We start from the raw sequence: 17,096 nt of genomic DNA on the forward strand, positions 1-17,096 counted from the left end.
AGGGTATTTTTTAGGGGTCAGGAACAAGAGAGGTGTGCTCTGTTTACATGTATGGAAGACCTCTTGCCTCCAGCCCTCAGGCCCATGAACTTGGGATAATTTAAAGGGCCACAGTTAGGGCCGACACCCATCGGACCTAACATTGTCTAGTGTTGCATGCTAGGAACTGTGCTAAGTGCTTCTCATGTACTGGCCCTTTCATCCTCAAGACAAACCTTTGAAGGAGGTTATGTTATTATTGCCACTTTACTGATTGAGGCACTTGAGGCCCCGAGAGCTTAAACCGCTCGCCCAACATCACACGGCTGGAAACTGGGAGTGCCAGGCCGGGAACTCAGGCAGGCCAGCTCCAGAGTTGACGGTCTTTCTTCTGTGCTATTCGGGACGGGGCTCACGCAAGGTGGGACCCGCCATGGGTCCCCTCCGTTGCACCCCCGGGTTCCACATGAATTCTGTATTGCTCGGTCGAGGGTAAGGTCGTCTGGGTCCCAGAGGCACGTCGAGGCTGACTGGTGGGCCCCCCACCTCCGCAGTTTTGGGTTCAGAGGGTCTGGGTGTGGCTGGAGAATCAGGGTTTTAACAAGGTCCTGGGTGATGCAGATACCGCTGGTCCAACGACTGCACTTGGGAACCAGTGGGTCAGGAAGAAGGTTTTATTGGGCAAAGATGAAACTTAATGGCCCAAGGTTCCGATCACAGAGGAAGAAACACAAATGGGCAATAAATGTGAAAAATGCTCAATTTCACCAACAACCAGAGAACTAAAATTAAAAGCATCGTCATAGACCATCATCTATCAAGCCAGCAAAGTTTTTTTAAAAATCTAAATCTATATTTTTGCTTTGCTTTGTTCCTGAGTGACCAGCCCCGAAGCGGGTAAGGGAGCAGTGAAAGGGCCTGTCGCACAGACTCTGGGGAGGTCTTTGTGGAGATACGCGTTCCTCTGACGCAGTGACCGCGTTCCAGATTAAGCAAATGGTCCTGCCTGGAAACAGAGACGCAGATCGGAGCACGTTCAGGTGCCGAGGCTGTGTCGGAGGCGTGGCTGTCGGAGCAGGGCTCAGGGCGAGCCCCGGATATTGGGGCGAACACTGCTCTCTGGGCTCTGAGGGTGGAGCTCTCCGGGCAGGGCCTGCAGGGGGTGGGGTACTTTGGTGTCTCCGATCTGCATCACCAAAGACCACTGAGTTCCAGGCAGGTGGAGAGGACAGTGCAGAGGTCAGTTAGGCCACTGCAGTCATCAGGGAGTAGGGAGGAGGGGCTGCAAGGCGGGGACAGAGCAGGGGTGAATGACTGTTGAGTGAATGGTTGCTTGGAGAGGCCACTGAAAGCCAGGCATCAGGGGTGACCTGGGCAGAGGGGCTGCATGAATGTAGGTGTGCATACATACATGTGTGATGTGTGCACATACATATGTGTGCAGTGGTGCTCAGGTGTGTATGAACGTGTGTGTGTGTGCGCTTGTGTACAGGCAAGTGTGTAGGGACAGCTGCGGTGCGCAAACACATAGGGCACCATCATTACTCGGGAGAACAGTGGTCCTAGACTTGGGGGAGTTACGAAGCACCCCAGGGCCCTCCTGCTGGGCACTGGGCTTCAGACAGAATTCCACAGATGGTACCCAGGCCAGATTAGGTCTCACCCCAACTTTCTGAATCACAATCTCTTGGGGGGGGTTGGGAGGGGTGCAGGGGAGAGGGCAGGAGTCTTCCTTTTAAAAGTTCCTTGATGATTCCTGCTGACCGGCCGGGTGAGGCCCCAGTGCTGGGGCTGAGGCCCTGCGGATAGCCCTGACACACAGATCCAGGAGGGGAAGGAAGCAGAGGGGGGCAGAGGGAGGAGCAGCTGCGGAGCAGAACAGGGAGAGAGAGAGAGAGAGAGAGAGAGAGAGAGAGAGAGAGAGAGGGAGAGAGGGAGAGAGGGAGAGAGGGAGAGAGAGAGAGAGAGAGAGAGAGAGAGGGACTGCCCGGGAGTGCGATAGCTAACATAGCTTCATTTTGACATCAGCTTCAAATCCCAATTTCCAACAAACCCGGGCTGGCCTGCTCGGGCCTCGAGAACGCTTTCTGTTCCTTTGGAAACCTGGGCACGCGACGAGTGACATTATTTACTAAAGTTTAGACGCAGGGCAGGAAGGGAGTGTGCGCGCGCACTCGCTGGGTCAGATCTGGGAAGCGAAGGCCCCTGGGTCGTGGATCTGGGGTCTGATGGAAGGTTCTGCGCTGGAGAGGCGGGCTGAGCCATCTTTTTACAAATCAAAGCTCTGGATGGGAGCGAGGGCACCCAGGGACTTTCTATGAACTGGGTGTTCAGAGGGGGGTTTAAAAAACACCTTTTCAGGGACAGGTGTACGCTATTCCTGAGTAAGCCCAGGGACCTGTCCTGGGAAGGGAGGTCGACCTCAAGCAGGTTTCGACCCTCCCGGGTAGCCTGCGGCTGGCACAGCGGGATGTGCACCCTTCAACGGTGCAGTCTGCCAGCGGGTGCACAGGACACGCAGGGTATCGCAGTGAATCAGGAGGGAAGAGAAAGGGTCCTCTGTGGGCCTGCCCGCCCACTGGAAACGGCCCCACATCCTGACAGCTTGCATCTGGTCGTTATGTTAATGCAGTTAATTGAGGGATCTTCCTGCCTCCGCTTCCTGTCAGTCCTGAGAACTTTAAACGCTTTTAGAATTTCTTTGGTTTGTTAGCTTTGCCCCCGTTTTCCACAGAGGGGGAGCAAGCTTTGAGGGCTGTCCCTTACGATGGCCCTTGAGACGGGCCATCTATGCAACTTGTAAGGAAACTCCCAGGACCATGAGGAAGCCCTGGGACAGGCCGGGCTAGTTTCCACATCTGCTGCTGTTTTCTGTTGTGAGCAAGGATTTCTGTTTTCCTCTACGCCTGCACTTACAAATTCCACCCTGGAAAGGTGTGCCAATAATTGGGCATGGATATATGTAGGCTCACGGCGGAGCCTCAGTAATTGGACTGCCTGAATGATGTGTTGTGATCGTTACTTAGCAGCACATTCTGACAACTGAAATAACAGCGCGCTTTGACAAACAGTGGGGGAGGCAGGGGGTGCAGCAGGTGAGGACCCGCTGGGTCTGACACTAGCTAAACCTGGACCCACCCCAGGGCCTTTGTCCTTGCTGTCCCCTTGCCTGGAACGGCCTTCATCTAGCTGCTCTGAGGCCACAATTCAACTGCCACCCCTGCAGACAGACTCTGTCCTGCTCCCTCTGCAGCCGTGCCTCCCAGCACTTTCCAAACTGGGCTGCCAAGCCTCTCCCCTCTCTCTGGCCGGCACGGCCCCGCTCTGATCTGTTCCCATGTGAACTTTTATCTGAAGAGAGGAGTCCAGTGACTTCAATGTTTCTGAGAAGCACAGGCTCAGCCCATGCACAAGAGGACCTCAAGCAAGGTGTGTCCTTGCGGGGACAGTGCTCTGACAGCCAGGTCCGAGGGCCCTCATTTGTTAGGAGTCCACGCCTTTCGGCAGAAAGGGCTGATGGGTCTCAACGCTGCTTCCCCCTGGTTCCAGAAGGGGCGTTGGACCCCTCCTCAGCCTGGCCCTCCGGGCAGCCAGCCCCCACCGGTCAGTGTCGGCGGGCAGGAATGAGAAATGAATCTAATCACCCTCTCTGCCCTGCCGCTCGCCCACCTGGAGTCGGAGCTCGGGAAGTCCAGGTGAAAGAGCCGCCCCTCCCCAGGTAGCCGTGCTAATAATGAGACTCTGCCACCGAGCGGACGGTGCCCTCCAGACCCGACTCCTGTCCCTGTTTGCAAACTCCATCTGTGAGTGAGCAGGCGTGGCCGACGGGCGTGACGAACTACGTCAACAGAAGTGCTTCCTTCCAAGTGTGCAAACAGCCCCAGCTTCCCAGGATGACCATCCCCACCCCCTGGACGCTGGGTCCACGGTGTCACCTTGCGACCTAAGGCCCCACCCTGGCCACTCCTGCTGCGGATCCTGTCAGCACCCGTCTGGAGGAGGAAGGGCGGGGCGGTGTCCCAGGGTTGCCGCCCACCCGCTGTCCCCGCCCCCACCCGGCCCTGGCACAGCTGAGCCTCGGGCGGGGCCGAGCGGAGGGAACAGCCCGCCCGCCCAGGCTGCCGCCGCGCCGTGTTCCCGCGCCACATGCAGCTTCCGCCCCGTCCACCTCCCTCGCGTCGCTGCCATTTCTCATTAATGGTCCCCTGGCTGCCAAGTATTAGATTCGAGTCCCCCCCCCCCCACCCCGTTTTAGCTTCTGGGCTATTCGACAACTTCCTCCTGCTTGGCTGTCTCTGCCCTCGGTTTCCCAGCTGTCCCCGGTCCCAGGTTGCTCCCGCCTCTCTAGGTGTCCCCCTCTGTCTCCGGTGGGGGTCCCTCAGCCTCCTTTTGTCTCTACTCACTTGACAGTCCCCCCCCCCCCACACTCGTTCTGGAACCTCCACCCTCTCCTCTGACTCGAACGACCACCAGGACACGACAGAGTCATGGCTGTGTGACGTCATGTCTTCTGTGACCGTGTGTCCCCAACCCCAGGCACACGGCATGTTCACGGCGTTCCCCCGCCACACGCAGATGTCCAGCGCTTCCCCATAAGCTCCGATTCCCTTGACCCCCTGACCCCTTTCATTCTTTCAAAGTCTTGCTTCCCTTGCAGGGGGCTCAACCACCCCAGCCTGCCTGGGAGTGGGTGGGGGAGGCAGGTGTGTCCCTGGCCTGTGGGGCTTTTGCTCCTAAAACTGGAAAGTCATGTGCAGAGTGGAACACTGCGGTTGCCCCCCTCCTCACGAATTCCCTCCCAGTTCTGCTCTCCGCTCTGGGGCCCGTCAGCGATACCCTGAGGGAGACATATTTCACCCTCTGCTTGCAAGTGAGAGAAGCCGTAAGGATGCCTTGACCTGGGCCTGGTTTCTGTGCTCCCTGGGCCCCTGGAAGGTGGTGCTACTGTTAAGAAACGCCAGGCTGGGCCCTGGCCTGGAGGCCCGGTTGGCTGGAGTCTCGTCCTGTACAGAACAAGGTGGTGAGTTCAGTCCCCGGTCAGAGTGCGTACGGGAGGCAGCTGATGGGTGGTTCTCTGTTTCCCTCTCTCTCTCCCTCTAAAATCAGTAACAAAAAATATCCTTGGATGAGGATTGGAAAAAAAAAAAAGGAATGCCAGGCTGGAATGGCATTGCTTTGGGGCAGCTAACTCTTCTGTAACCCTGAAATGTCGCCAGGGAACACTCAATCAGCCACCCACGGAGGGCTCTCTCCCAGCACCACCAAGATCGGTCTAAGCGGATATTGAGGGTTCTCGTGTTAACCCCCCGTTCGGCTCACTCCTGAGCACCGAGTGCAGGTGTGTAAGACGGACAAGACAGCTCCCTCCCACCCTCCCCCGCGTGGCTGCTGCTGCCTCAGCCCCCACAGGAAGGGGCGGGGGGTGGGCCTGTGTCTCCACTCCCTGAGGGGACTCAGAGTAGCCAAGGCAGGACTGTGCCACCCAGGGGCCCGTGGGGAAACAGCGTCAGAACCGAGGCCTCCGGCTCGGTGGCAGAAATGCTCTTACTAATTCAAGAAGCCATCACCTAGGCAACCGAGGCCCTCGCGAAGGTTCTCGCAGGGATCCAGGGCAGACCGTGTACGCAGGCGTCTGCCCCAACAGCTACTCCTTATGTGACCGCGTTGTGCCCACGTCTTTGCCGGAGCATCGTTTCCGCAGCTCTCTAGGGCGGGAAATCCATCTGCGTGACATTTTCCGCTCTTGGGGAGGAGGAACAGCGTGTGCGTAGCCCCGGCCCCTGCTGCTGCGCGGCCAGAGGGCCCTGTTCTGACCCGAGCCCAACAGGTTGCGGCAAAGCTGTCGCTGCAGAGGCAGCCGCCCACGTCCTCCCCGAAGACTCTCCGCGCGCAGCTCCTCTCCCATCCTCGAGACCGGAAACCAGCAAGTCAGCAAACAGAGGAGGGATTCCTCCTCCTCCAGCAGCGGCGTCTGCATCCTCGGAAGCTGATGTAGACTAAACCCTTCTTTTGCTTAGATTAAATGCCTTGGTAGCATTTAGCTCCTGAGAGCACTTTATAGCTTTGCTCAGACCTGCATGGAATATAAATGACTGTTGAATTGTACACCATTGCATCAGCAGCAGCAGCAGCCCACGGGCAGGTCACGTGGGGCTCTACCAAGGTGCTTTGGGGGTTCATTGGGACCATACAGGGGGTGGTGACAGCCTCAGGAGAGCACGCAGCAGGGGATGGGGCCCTGAGTGAGCACAGAATCACCCGTCAGTCCGCAAATGCTGCACAGGCTGCCGGCGGAGACACTGCGTGGGTGTCGCCACACCCCTGGGGAGAGTGGCACGAGTGTTTCTGAGGCTGTGCCTACAGGCTGCGAGGCCGTCCAGCATCTGGATGGGATTATGTCCTTATAGTAATGCAACCTCCGGACTCAAGCATCAGAGGGGCCTGGCCCACTCACGGAGTTTGGCATTGCTTCTAAAGGGGAAACTTCCGATTCCTATCACAGAACTTGGCCCCTGGTTTTCACGAATGGACAGGGTGGCCACAAACGTGGAAACACAGGCGGCATGGGCTGAATTGCACCCTTGCAAAATTCACACTGAAGCCCTAACCCCTAGCGCCAGAGCCTGTGACGTGACCGTTTGGAGACAGGGCCGTGGAAAAGGTAATCAAGTTAAAATGAGGCCATTATGGTCGCCCCAATCCAATTTGACTGCGGTCCTTACAAGAAGAAGAGATGAGGACACACACAGAGACACTGGACAGCCATGTGCGCAGAGGGAAGACCGCAGGAGGAGGCGGCAAGGGGGCGCCCGCCTGCAAGCCGCCGAGGCAACAACCCTGCCGACGCCTTGATCTTGGCCGTCCAGCCTCCAGCGCTGGGAGCAAGCAAATCTCTCTGTTTAAGCCACTCAGTCTGTGGTGTTTTGTTCTGGCATTGCAATTATCCTCTTAAAGATAACGTTTCCATAGGAGATCAAATGGGACTGCCTTTGGACTTCATGGCCGCCCCATTGCTGCCATGGGCACAGGAACGGCATTGAAGCCATTGAAGCGATAGCTGCTGGGCCTCTTGGGCCTTTTCCTTCCTCCAGTCCCGTCGCCGATGCATCTGTGCTTACTCCCGTTTAACGCCAATCTGTCCCTGTATTCTCTTAGGGGCATATTTAGATTTGGTCACGAGAGCCGTGGCCTTGGAGGCCTCTACACCGAGGACAGAGCCTTTGCGAACACGTGAAAACCTCAGAGGGCCGAGCGATGAAAGGGGGCAGTGGGGGGGTTGTGTTCAAAGGGCCACGTCACTGTGGGGGTTGACTCAGGTCAAAGCGCCCTTATCCTGTGTCTTTGGCTGGAGTCTGGCATTGCCATCCTCTCCTGCTCTGCAGAGGCCCTGGAGGCTATTCCAGAAGGTGTGTCTGCCATGGGCCGGCCCTCATCCCCAGTCTCCCAAGAAGGCTTCCCTGGTGTGCCCAGCACAGGATAATCCCCGCTTTTTCCGAATCCCTAACACCTTCATCGGCAGGCTACCTGACAAGTAATGGAAGGGACACCATTCATTTCAGCTTGCTCGGCTAGACTGCAGCTTTCCCCAGCGCCGGTAGGGTGGCGGGGATTCTTTTTGCATTATACCCAGCCCTGAGCGTTACAATCCAGACCACCAGGAGAGACAGATCTCCAGGCTGTGGAGCTTCGAGGTGAAAATAGGGACTTTGACACCTCGAGGGGAATGAGGTCGACAAGCCCCACCTCCCCATCCTCACTCCTCCTGAATCATTTTGTGCCTGCGGAGGCGTCGTCAGCTGGGGTGTGAGTGAGCCCGCGGCGCGCCCACGCACAGACACGCCTCCCTGGGTTTTGGTGGGTCCCGCGGATTTCGGGAAGCATTTTAATTTTTATAGAGGTTCGAATTCCACATAATACCCTCTCGGCAGGCTTATTTTGAGGAGCGATGATAATAAACGTGAAAAGGCTCCGAGAAGTTAAAATTGCCTTCTCTCTGCGAGGTATAATATTAGAAATTGCCAGCTTTAAGTGAAGGTGACGACGGATGTTCTGGAGGACAAGGAAAAAAAAATGTGACTGCTGCCTCCGTTGCCGACACCCGCCCCTTCTCCCCGGCCCCGGCCCCGGGTGCAGGCTGTGCCAGGAAGCCACCGCCCTCACCAAAGACAGCGCTTGTTCAGGGTTCTTCATTCCGCGCCCTTTGTCGGGACCAGAGAAATTGGGAAATCTCAGAACACGCTGCTGAGGCAGACCCTCCTCGGTAACACATATCGTCTTGGGTCTCAGAGAGGTGACCGTCCGGGGGCGGTGGGCGGGGGGAGGGGCTGGGGAAGAAGAAGCTGTGAGGCTTGCGGCTCAGCCAGGACGGATGGACGGAACCAGCCCACAGGAAGCGCTGGGAATCGCTAGGTTACGCGAGATGGGGACCGTCGGTGGGTACTCCAGGGGTTCTGACCCCGGTCCTGCCCTGGGACAGAGAGGTGGCAGGTACAGTTAGTTATTCCAGACTCATTTAGTAGACACCTACTGTATAAATGGCCTGCGAGAGCTAGCTTTTTAAAATTATTTTTAGTCTACTTTCCCCTTCTTCTTTTACTAAAACACCACACCATTCTTTCTCCTGGGGAAGCCATTCTGCGATCACAGTGACTGGCTCAGTTGTTGTCCCTTCTGTACCTCTTAAGATTGCTGTGAGATTACATATGTGCACATGATTCTGTATGTAATTATTATAAATACATATGTATATTTATGTGTGTGTGGGTGTATATATACACATACATACAGCATAGCGCATAAACTACATAATTCTCATATTAATCTCAAGTTAAATAATTTGCTAAAGGTCCCAAAGCATAAATCCCAAGCAAATATTTGATTTTGCTGTAAAGTCAGACCGTTTGATTGCAGAAACATTTGAGAACTAGCCACTCTCCTTGCTTCCTCGGCCCCCGTTTAAAAACACATCCCCCCGCAGGGAAGCACCTACGGGGCCCATTTCACCTCTGCACCCCAACCTTGGCATTTCATGCTTCACGGAGTAAAGAGTTGGAAAGGTCTGAGGCGGCTGGTCTGCGGTGAGCTGTGCGCATTCGACTAGGATGGGAAAGGGAGTTGCTGGAAGAAAAGGAGCCAGAGGGCAGCATGTCAGAAAAGCTCACAGACGCGGACAGCAGTGCGGTGATCAGCAGTGCGGTGATCAGCAGAGGGAAACGGGGTGGGGGCAGTGGAAGAGGGAAAAGGGGGATCAACGGTGATGGAAGGAGACCTGACTTTGGGGGATAAACACACAGCACAATATACAGGTGATGGGTTATAGACTTGTACACCTGAAACCTATATAGTGTTTTAACCAGTTATCCCCATCAGTTCAATAAAAATTCAGTACTATAAATAATTGTATGCAAACAAATTAGGTCACTTAGATGAAATGGACAAGCTCCGAGAAACACAAAACGGAACCATGAAGAAATATGAGCCCGAACAAACCCATAACTTCTACGAGAATTAGAAAAAGGAGGAGTGCAGCATGCCATCCTTCCAGCGCGAATCTCTGCAGCTCCCCTCCATCTGGGCCCGGGTGCAGAGCGCAGGATGGCGGGATCCAGCTGGCTCCCGCGCGGAGCTGAGAGCAGCGTCTGCAGCTGTGCAGAGAGGAACATTCTCAAGCTGTGAAGAGAGAGCTTCCAAGAGGACAGCCACTTAGAGTGTGCCATCTTCCTGCCTCTGCTTCTCTCTCTTTCTCTCTCCTCTTCCCCGGCAACTCCTTCACTTTGAGGAGCTCTAGGGTAGGGGGCCGTCTCGCCTGGGTTTCATGCTGGGGACAGCGCTCCAAGTAACACAAAACCTCCTGCACAGCCTGACTCTACAGCTTCCCAGGCAGCAGACCAGGCTTTTCTTATTATTTTTTTAAATCCTCACCTGAGGATATTTTTCACTGCTCTTTAGAGAGAGAGGAAGGGAAGGAGGGGAGAGGGGAGTGTGTGTGTGGGGAGAGAGAGAGGGAGGGAGGGAGAGAGAGGAATATATAGATGGGTTGCATTCTCATACACACCCCAACCAGGGACCAAACCTCTAACCCAGGCGTGTGCTCTGCCTGGGAATCAAACCCACGACACCTTTTGGTTTACAGGGATGGTGCTCCAACCAACTGAGCCGCACTGGCCAGGGCAAGGCTTTTGGAGAGATCACTTCCCAGGACCAGCAGGAAGCCCGGTACACGTCGCTCTGTGATTACATTCAAGTTCCTGTCTTAGTCATGAGGCTCTCCTGGCCCAGAGGTGCCCCCAGGGGTCCTGCTCCAGCTTCCTGGTGGGAAAGGGGCACACGAGGGGGATGCGGCTCAGTGGACAGAGAACCGTACCGAGGGTCAGAAAATCCGGGCTCTACTCTCATCCCGGCCCGTGAAGTGGGCGCATCACCCCAACTCTCTGGGCTGTGATCCCTGCAGCCATGAGACACGGGAGGTAGGACCGATCTTGAATTCCTGCCAGCGAAGTGACGCCATGACGTCGGGCATCGGCGTGAGGAGCTGCCCTCCTCTCCAAATTGCTCCAGGACTGGCCGTACTTGTTTTGCCAAACACGAGCCACCTGGGGAGAAGAGCCCGCTGCTCACCTGCTGACGTGCACAGGAGGGCCAGACGATGAGACCGTCAGAGGTCACTATTCAACATCGAAGTGCATCTGGGGCTCGGCTCTGAATCGCCTTGATTTTAAGCGTGGAAGGACTGGGACCCAGCTGTTCCAGTGTCTGGAAGAAACTGGCTCCTGGAAGAAATCTCTCTGGCTCCTGCCCTGTCTGCTCCGAGCCGACGCCATGTTCATGAGCAGAGAAAGCGGCTTGGGGTGGGAACCAGCGATCAGGCCAGCCTGCCACCTGGTTTGGTCTATGCTTCCACATACCCGGCACATTCGTCAGCTGGGCCTCGCTTTTCCTCGAGATGCGAACCTGTACCCAAGTGACTTTTGCACACTGTCGCCTCACTGCTGGGTCACTGAACACGGACATAGCTTTACGTGGATCAAACACTGACATGTAATATTGATAACGTGACAGGCATTGTTTCAAACGCTTTGCCAATGTTAAGTCTATAATGCTCACAGCCATCTTCTGAGGCAGACAGCCACCTCAGAGGAGGAGGGAAGCGAGGCACAGAGAGGTTAAGCACATGGCCCAAGGTCACACAGCTCGTAAATATGGAGCCAGGCTTCAAACCCACGCTTTCACCACGTGTTACGTTGCCTCTCATTTCTTAAGCACACGCATTGTCTCTCAAGCTGGACTGCGAGCAATGTGAGCAGAGGGGCTCTTTCCTTCCCCACTAGGGTCCTACGTGCCATGGTGTTTGAATAAGATTTATCAATCAGATGATGAGACGGGGTGGGGGGGCGGGAGGAGACCCCATCGCGACCGAACGTGGCCCTGAGGTGGTTCTGGGCGCCCCCGGACTCGGGCTCGGCTCAGAAATCTTGCCGCTGACTTCTTCGGAGAACTAGGAAAACCTGTATCACACCCTGCATACAAATCCACTCTCCACCTGTGTCAGATGTGAATTGGACGTGAGTTTTCTTTTTAAAACGGGAACGGGGGGGCAGGGGGCAGCAGGATTTACTGGAAGGAGGTGGAAGCTCAGAGAATCGTCCGCAAAGCTGGAGAGCCGGACAACAAGCCTCGGACAGTACAGGGCAGCAGCCGGGGCCGGCCTGCGATCTGGTGGCGGGAGGGACAGGTGTCCCCATGGAGCTCTGCTGAGGACAGGACTCAGCCTCACAGTGACTCTCCTCTCAGGAGTCCCACGGGCAATGGGGCCGGCTTCCTGGGCTGGGCCGTGAGTTTTCTACGAGGGCGGAGAGCTCGAGAAAGAAAAGGAATCATGGCCAGAGCAGTGAGTCCTTCCATAGAACTCCCTGCAGCTTCCTGACAGGCCAGAAACTAAACCCCGTGGGCAGAGGGAGCTACTGGTTTGGGGCGGGGCACTTGGAGGGGCTCAGCACGGAGCCCCGCCTACAGCCCACCGAGGGGCCCGCCTCTCCGCCGGCTCCGCCCCCAAGCCTACAGCCTGCCGCTCTCACAGCTCCTCTTTTCTCCTGAAGGTCTTGGGAATGAAAATTACTCTCTCTTCTTCTTGTTCTGAACTCAAACTCAAATGAGGAAAGAGCCACAGACAGGAGGCAGACAGGGAGGAAAGGGTCAGCTTTATTCCCGAGGCAGGCAGTGTGGCCGCTGGGGCTCGGGTCCCGGCCACAGCCGTGCTGTCCCGCACCTACCCGGAGGCGGACAGCCTAGGCCGGTTTGCCAGAGAGGATGTTCAGGTCTGCAGGGAAAGTACACTCACTCGGAGGTGTTGACTCACGAGCAGGCCAGAGAGAGAAAGAAAAACGGGCCTGCAAACGGGCCTCCCGGTGCTGGCCTTGGCCTTGGGCTTTGGCGTGGGGGTGCTGGCCGCCTGGAGAGCTGGGCAAGGGCAGAGGACCCAGATGGTGCTGGGCCCCTCCCAGCTCGGCCCCTCTCCCAGCCCCGCCCCTCGGAGAAGTCGGTCATCTCTGGTCCCTTAGGAAGAAGGGCCTTAAAAGGCAGACTCTGTCCTAAAGGGATGGGAAAACGCCCCCCAGTTTTACTTGGCCGTACTCACTCATGGGCCCTAAAAACCCGAGACTCAAAGGCTTCTGGGAAATGTGATTTCAATGGAATTTGTCTGAAAATGTTAAGAGCTGAGCCAGAGACAGGATTTTGATGAACGAATTATTATTTTAAATAAATCGTAGCCAGGGTGTATGGCGGAGTCTTTAAGAAGAGACTCCTAGGTCTTGTTAGGGAGGCAGTGGTCGGCATTCCATCCCACCCAGGGCCAAAACTCAGGGGGTCGAATGTCATCTATACTTTTTCTTTACATAAGCTGCTTAGGCCTTTTTTTATAGGTAAAGAGAACTTCTTTGCTTCATTCACGAGAGTTTAGTTACCCAGAACTACATGAAAACAGCGATGTATTAATGACACGTGAGATTCTAGATGAGGATGCGTGAGTAAAGGCCCGGCACGCTGCTTCTGAGGAGCGGCCAGCGCCGAGCCTGGTGGCCTTTCCCCAGGCAGGTGAGCGTTAAGAGCCCTTTGAGGGGCGACCATGAGGACAGGGCGAGCGGACTCAACTCCCCCTCCAGCCCTCGTCATTAGCTCCCCATGAGGCTGCTCCTGATGCCCCAGAACGGGTCCCCTTTCTCTGGGCGCCCACGGTCCCTTCTGCTACGGCACCGAGCTCTCTGCCTGCACCGCCTGCCTGGGTGGCCCTTAAGGACAGAGGCCACGCACATTCTTGTGTGTCCTGGGTGCTAGCACAATGCCCGCCACATACATAGTGGCCACTCGATCCACGTTCACTGAGTAGAATGTACTTTGCAAAGCAGACGATTAGGAGGAGCAATAGGGTGCCTTTGAATATTTGAAAGACCATTGGCGGAAAGTGGTGCTGGCCTTAATTTATGCTACTTGAGCAGAAAGGGCCAAGGGCAATGAGTCAAAGCTACCAGAAATCGCATTAAGGCTTAGAATGAAAAAGAACAAAATAACGACTAGAGTAGCCAACAGGGACGCAGCCCCGGCCCCTGTGGAGGCTTGAACGTGGGGAAGAGAGAGGCGATGCACTCGGTTTCTGCTCCCCGAGGCCTTCAGGATGGGCTGGGTGCTGCCCAGGTGGTACACAGGGTGTCTGGGCTCACGGGAGGAGTGGGGCGTGAGCTCCCACAGTCCAGACGGTTTCTGGAAGGTGCTGACTGTCAGCTGAGCCTCGAGGCAGCACAAGGCTTCCACGGGCGGGCGGAGAGAAGGGCGGGGAGGCCCACAACGGCGCGTGGTCTGGACTGGAGCGCAGGACGTGGGGCTGAAGGCCAGCCGGGTACAAGAGCGTGGGGACACTGAGCCCCACGCTGGGGACACTGCCCTGTGTCCTGTCAACAGCACGGGACTCAGAATGTTTTGCGTCAGAGAAATGACGTGGTAATCCACGCATTTTAGAGAGGACAGTCAAGGCAGGATTTAGGGGGCAGTATGGAAACGAACATTTGTGGGATCCACACCCCCGGCTGGGCGGTTTTCCCGTGTTATCTGTCTCCAGCCACACAACAAACCCGCACGGCAGGCGGCTCCATCTCAATTTTACAGGTGAGATAAAGGAGGCTCAGAGGTTGGCGACTAAGTGGTGGGCAAAGATTTCCATCCGCCGCGGGCTAAATGGCTGTCAAACTGCTGTAATAGGAATAAGCGAATGAATGGGCCGCAGAGAACACTGCAGAGGAAATATTGGCAGATGCGGACAATTGATGGAAAGGCGCGGGTAAAACCGGAGAAGTGAAAAATGACTCAGAGGTGACTGACAGGCTGAGGTGCCAAGGAAGCCGAGAAAAGCAGCTCATTTCGGTGGGGAGAGGGGACGGAGGGGAGCCGGCATTTACCAGGTGCCGCCAGTAAGCCAGGTGCGGAGCCCGCGTGCAGTAGACATAAAGCACCCACGTAACGCAGGTAAAGGACAAGTCAGTTCAGAGCCAGTGTGAGGTGCCAGAAGGGTGCAGGGGCCTAGTGCACAGTGGGAAACATGAGTCTGCAGCTCGGAAAGGACTGTCTCACACACAGGGCCCAGGCTGCACTGCGCCGAGATGGTGACCGTTGTGAGGGGCGGTGCTGTTGACAGTTGACATGTTTACAGGGAAAGAGCAGAGAGAGCCGGCACCCACGTTTACAGGCAAGGTAGAGAGCAAAGAAAACAGAAAAGCCTCGGGGAAAAGGAAGTCAGGAGCGTGCTGTCTTGGGAGAGCTGGGAGTGTCGGGAAAGATGGAGGAAGAGCAGTCCTGGTGAGGTCAGGAAGGTGGGGCGTGAGGGGACAGCTGGGGCCAGCGGTAAGCGCGTCACCAAGACTGCAGCTTCGGTGACACGGGGGAGCAGCAACCAGGTGTCAAGAGACGAAATGGGTTGGTGGCGGAGTTCTGGAAGCAATTAAGTAAGGAGTCTTCCTTCTGCAGCGTGAGTCCCAGGCTCGGTCTTCTGGCTCAGAGCATGGGAAAAGGTAAGGCCCTCAGCCAAAGGGGTTCCTTGCCTGTCTCCCCAGGAAACAGTCCTCGGAGGGAATCGGCCTCATCTCCACCGCCGCCCCAGGAGCAAAGCCCTCCCTGTCTGCCACGGTGAGGTGTCTGCGTGGGGTTGTCTCTCGCCCTATCGGCTCACGGGCTGCTGGGCGAGTGAGTGTACGTGTGTCAGCAGGTTCATGACTACCCAGGAGATAGGGCTGCATGGTCGTTACAAGCCCAGCCTTCGGTGTCAATTAGATCTGAGTTTTGGAATCCTTGGTCTGGAGACTCTGTGACCTTGGCCAAGGTACTTCAACTGCCTGAGCGAGCAAGAGGAAGGGCAGAGAAGGCGAGAGCCAGGGACAAGGGGACCGCCGCGAATGAAAGCGCAGAAAGCGCCCGTGCTGCGCCAGGCGCAGTGCGGAGCCCGGGACACAACTTCCTTCCTTCTGGCAACAACCCCTCCCCCCTCACGACCACCCAGGCAGGCGCTATTTTGCAGAGGCTGGAACTGAGCTCTCGGGAGGAGAACTGTGCCCGAGATTACTGAACTTGGACTCAGGCCTGACCTCATGCCATTTTTAACACTCCAACAGTAGAAGTGACTTCCTCTGCTCCTTCTCTTTCCCTCCCAACCTGCCCCACACACCTGCCTGTCCCTGGCTGGTGGGGACCGGGGAGGACCCCTCTGGGTCACAGATGCCAATGATTGCTCTTCGGGAAGCCTGTGTCTGCCCTGCCAGGTAAGTCCTCAGCCTACTTCTCGGTCCCAGGTGGCCTTGCCCAGCGGCCTTCTCTGTTCCCCTCCAGGTCCCAGGAACAGAGAAGTGGGAGGTGAGGACCTCAGAGTAAGGCTCCACCAGTTACTTCATCGAAGGGCCCTACGCTGGTCGCATTTCCCCGGCCTAGTTCATTATCGACACAATGAGGTGCTGATGACAAGTGACAAGCATAAGGGCTGCCGGGCTGGTGAAGGAAAGCAGGTTTGAAGGGCATTTGCCACCGACACAGCTGAGATGCTCTGTGAGCTCTGACCTTGCCCCTGTCTGCCTCCTCCACCTGCCTCCTACAGGGATGTCAAGGTCAAGTGAGACCTCACACCCTCTGGGGCCCTATGAGCTGAACAGTGTGACCTGGACCATAACTGACCCCTGTCCACCCTTTCTGGGTGACCAGCACCTTCCTTTCCAAAGAATGGTAGGCTGAATATACCCTGGCTTCTTTTCTTTTGAAAAGACAGAATCCTTTTTATATTTTGCACTTGGAAGCTGTCAGTCATTAGGAGGAGAACAGCTCATTTATCACGCTAATGGGCCTGAGTGTCTGCTGCCCTCCAACATTGGGAGCGACTCCGGGGCGGGAGTGAGCTTTATTTTCTTCCATCCTCCAGGGTCCCTCCTGCTTAGCAGGTGCTCACCGGCGGGTGGTTTACGTCATGAACAGTAAGCAGTGGGTGGGGTCTGTTGGCGAACTAAAGTGGGGGTGGGCTCAGCCCTCTCGCAGATGCATCTCGGACACCTTCACTCTGCTGGCGGCTTCTGTGGGCAGACAGGGTGAGTGCCTTCCAAGTCCCAAAGACAGGTGCATGATACAAGGCACAATCTGACAGCGAGGAAGCATGTGCCGTCAGGAGACATCCGGAACGCCAGGGAGGCACAGCTGCTTCACACGGGCCCTCCTTCTCCACTTGTTTTAGGGACAAACGCAAGTCACGACCCGCCTGTCCCAACGGCCCAGGTTCCGTGAGGGTGACAAGCACGTTCACGAGAACAGAATTCCTTTCCACTCCAGGGGCCAGCTCCATACGCCCTGTCCAGCGGAAGGCCTCCCCAGACGCCGCCTCCCGTTAGCACCCCCTTCAAGGCCATCGCCACCCCCCCTGTGCAATGCAGACAAACAGCTCAGGCTCACTGGGCTCCCTCTACCCCCACCCACGGGGGGGTGTCGTAACAGCGAGGTGCAGGGATGTGCCCTGGGCCCAAAGGTGTCCTGACGGCACACTGGGGGGCTGCCTGGCCCTGCCCCTGCCCCCAGCACCTCTGACTTGGGCCACTCTCCCA

The 17,096-nt window shown here is 56.5% G+C and overlaps 1 protein-coding gene across 2 annotated transcripts in view; it reads right to left on the reverse strand.

The window, feature by feature from the left end:
* TMEM178B (transmembrane protein 178B) overlaps positions 1–17,096 on the reverse strand; it is a 322,401-nt gene that overhangs the window by 10,691 nt on the left and 294,614 nt on the right. The gene's annotated exons all lie outside the window — the stretch shown is intronic.

This window comes from Phyllostomus hastatus, unplaced genomic scaffold (assembly GCF_019186645.2).
Source record: "Phyllostomus hastatus isolate PE091 unplaced genomic scaffold, TTU_PhHast_1.1 phas_scaffold_114, whole genome shotgun sequence".
Taxonomy (NCBI): Eukaryota; Metazoa; Chordata; class Mammalia; order Chiroptera; family Phyllostomidae; genus Phyllostomus; species Phyllostomus hastatus.